The following is a 3212-nucleotide window of genomic DNA, read 5'->3' on the forward strand; positions in this document are numbered from 1 at the left end:
TGTCTGCTGAATGCCGGGGGGGACCTAATGCATGTCAGGGGATGTGTTGCCTCTAGGGGGATCTGTTGCCTGTATGGGGGATCTGTTGCCACATCAGCATTATGGTTTCTCTCAAAGGGCTAGGGTCTATGGGGGGTTATACTGACTCTCAGGTGGCTGTGCAGGTTCTTTGGTGGGCTGTACGGACCCTCAGGTGGGCAATTGCGGAGTCTACAGTGGGCTATACAGATTCTCAGGTGGCTGTGTAGGTTTTATGTTGGGCTGTGTGGACTCTCAGGTGGGCTGTGCAGGGTCTATGGTGGGCTGTGCAGACTCTCAGGTTAGCTCCGCAGATTCTATGGTGGGCTGTGTGGTCTCTCAGAGGGTCTGTGGTGGGCTATGTGGGGTCTATGGTAGGCTGTGCAGACGCTGGGTTCCATGGTGGGCTGTGTGGGGTCTATGGTGTGCTGTGCGGTGTCTATGCTGGGCTGTGTGGGGTCTTAGTAGGACTGTGCAGTCTTACCAGGGGTCCCGCACGGTCAGTCTGCGGGTAAGGGTGGTGTGGATCCACAGAAGGAGGAGCACTGTACACAGGAAAGCTGCAGGAACCTTGCTGGGAACCTTGGCAGCATTCCTATGAACCCCAGCACCTGTTTACAGTGCATGTATGGGGGGATTTGATGCCTGTAGAGGGATGTGCTGCATGTAGGTGGGATCTACTGCATGTAGGGGGATATTTTGCCTGTAGGGGGATCTGCTGCATGTAGTGGAGGATGTGCTGCCGGAAGGGAGATCTGATGCCTGTAGGGAGGACTGTTTACCTCTAGGGGAGATCTGATGCCTTAGGGGGGGATCTGTTGCCTCTAGGAAGGTCTGCTGCCTGTAGGGGGGTCTGATACCGGTAGGGGGATCTGATGCCTATAGGGGGATGAATGGGATGGTATTCGTCTGCATTTCTGTATCATGTATTGCTGGGATTCGTGTCCTTTATAGCTGATGGTATTCTGCCTTGCTGTATAATGTAGCTCCTGGGATTTGTAGTCCTCTATAGCTGGTGCCATCCTGCATTGCTTAAAGCCCGAAGACCCCCAGAAGGGCACTTGGATGAATGTTCATAACTAAGAAATGGGAGGGGGGCGAAAAATTTAGTTCTGCCCCGGGCGACTGTAGCTCTGGTTACGCCACTGCTTGGAGACCAAGAGATTGGAGTATATTAAGGAGGAGTGGGTGGTCAACTGTATCAAAAGCAGCAAAAGGTCCAAGAGTATAGAGTAGTGGCCTTTGGTTTTAGCCGTTAGTAGGTTTTAGAAGGGCAGTTTCTGTGCAAAAGAAACTGAAATGAATAAGCTTTCCTGACATCTCCATGGAAATACACTAACAGGTTACCCCCATACCAGTGGCGTAACAATCGCCATAGCGACCCAGGCGGCCGCTATGAGGCTCGGGCACAGGGGGGCCCGGCCAGGGCATCCCTCTGATGCCGTGTGGGCCGCCTGGGTCGCTATGGCATGTAAGGGTGCTGGCTGTCACTGACACAGCTCAGCAGTGGCGTTTCCCCTCACAGCCGCTGTGGAACTGTGTCAGTGACAGCCAGCAGCTATGGCAGAAGAGGCCAGCGTTCACAGGGAAGGAGGAGGCAGGGCCCACCTAAGAGCAACCCCCCCCTCCTCTTACATCACTGGCCAGCGACCTAAGAGCAGGTGGGGCCCGGGGACAGAAAAGGAGGCGGGGCCCGGCGACCACGGAGGCGAACAGCGCTGACAGGTAAGAGGTGTGCAGCCCATCATAGAGAGTCTATGGTGGGCTCTGCTGGGTCACTCTCAGGTGGGCTCTGCAAGTGGCTAGCAATCACGGGGCCCCATACAAAATGTTGCTATGGGGCCCTGTGATTTCTAGTTACGCCCCTGACCCATACCTTTCTTTCATTTAGGATCATATACCAAAAGGGATGGGATCATGCTTGTTTTGTGACTTTTTGTTAATTTACCTAAGCTTTAACATTTTCCAAAGTTGACGTGTGAACTTAGGGGTATACAAACTAGTGGTTGAAAGACTAAAAACCTTTCTGCAACATGGTCAATGGTCCACTTCAGTACTCACCGAAACACAGAGCAGTCACATTCCACTTCAGGGTACCATTATGGTTCTCACATACAATAGCATTGGATGATGGACGATATCCAGTGTCACAGCTCACAGTGACCACATCATCAGTGTCGTAATAATCTTTTTTGTGATTTGTGATGTTCAAGTTCTTCGCTGTTGGCTGATTACAGAGCCCTAAGAATTAAAAAAAAAAATTAAGAGTTACTTATTGTTGTGCTGACAATGGATTCATTAGGCAGGAAGTGAGGGAAACTGCAAAAAAAGGCCACAAATAAAGATCTGTCAGGGGTTCTAGCCTCCTCCCAATCTACTAAAGAAAAACGAAACATTCATGTCCAAATACCATCATTTTCCTTTGCCGATTTGTCTCCATGACATCACACTAACGCGTTAACCCCCATACCTCCCAATACCAATTAGCATCACATACCAATAAATGTAACAGCCCAGCAGCTGGGCGGATCTCGACGTCGATGTCGGGATCCGCTCCGGCTGCGGCGTCTTAGTATACAGCTACAGCTCGCGGTATACTGAGCTTAGGGTAACGGGAGGACGCTAGTTTGTGTCTTCCCGTTACCCTAAGGAGAACTATGGGGGAAAACACTGACCCCATAGTTCTCCTTTAAAGGGTGGGTGTAATGCGATGCCATAGAGACAAGTCAGGAAAGGAAAATTATGGTAAGTATTTGGACATGAATTTTCCTGACATCTCCCTGGCATCACACTAATGGGAATTAACTAGGAGGGATGTCTAAGTGATTTTATCTGAGGAGTTGAACTTCTCGGCCAAACTCCACTGTGGTAAGAGAAGAGAGATCAACATAATGAGAAATGAAAGTGCGTACAGAGGACCACTGTAATCACAGTGTGTACTCATCAGGAAGCTGCCCAGGAAGTTGAGATACCATGTGTGGTGGTGAGCGGTCACCTCTTCTCCCCCCACTCTTTCCAAAACTAAGAAATCAAAATTGGTTGGATATACATTTTACAACATATGCAGCTGTGTTAGTTTTGTATCACTTTTTCTCTATGTTAAAACTTGAATATCTTGCTCTTCTGTTCATTCTCAATGCCAGAGGTACCCCATTCATAATTCACCAGCATCCCCCCCCCCCCCCCTCCCCCAA

The 3212-nt window shown here is 50.0% G+C and overlaps 1 long non-coding RNA gene across 1 annotated transcript in view; it reads right to left on the bottom strand.

Moving 5' to 3' along the window:
- The window catches only part of LOC108797140, a 23774-nt gene that overhangs the window by 16139 nt on the left and 4423 nt on the right, over window positions 1–3212 (bottom strand). The window contains exon 2 of the long non-coding RNA XR_001941859.1: window positions 2034–2040. This is a non-coding gene — a long non-coding RNA (uncharacterized LOC108797140). The remainder of the gene's footprint in view (window positions 1–2033; window positions 2041–3212) is intronic.

Source organism: Nanorana parkeri, unplaced genomic scaffold, assembly GCF_000935625.1.
Source record: "Nanorana parkeri isolate BGI_ZX_2015 unplaced genomic scaffold, ASM93562v1 scaffold1232, whole genome shotgun sequence".
NCBI lineage: Eukaryota > Metazoa > Chordata > Amphibia > Anura > Dicroglossidae > Nanorana > Nanorana parkeri.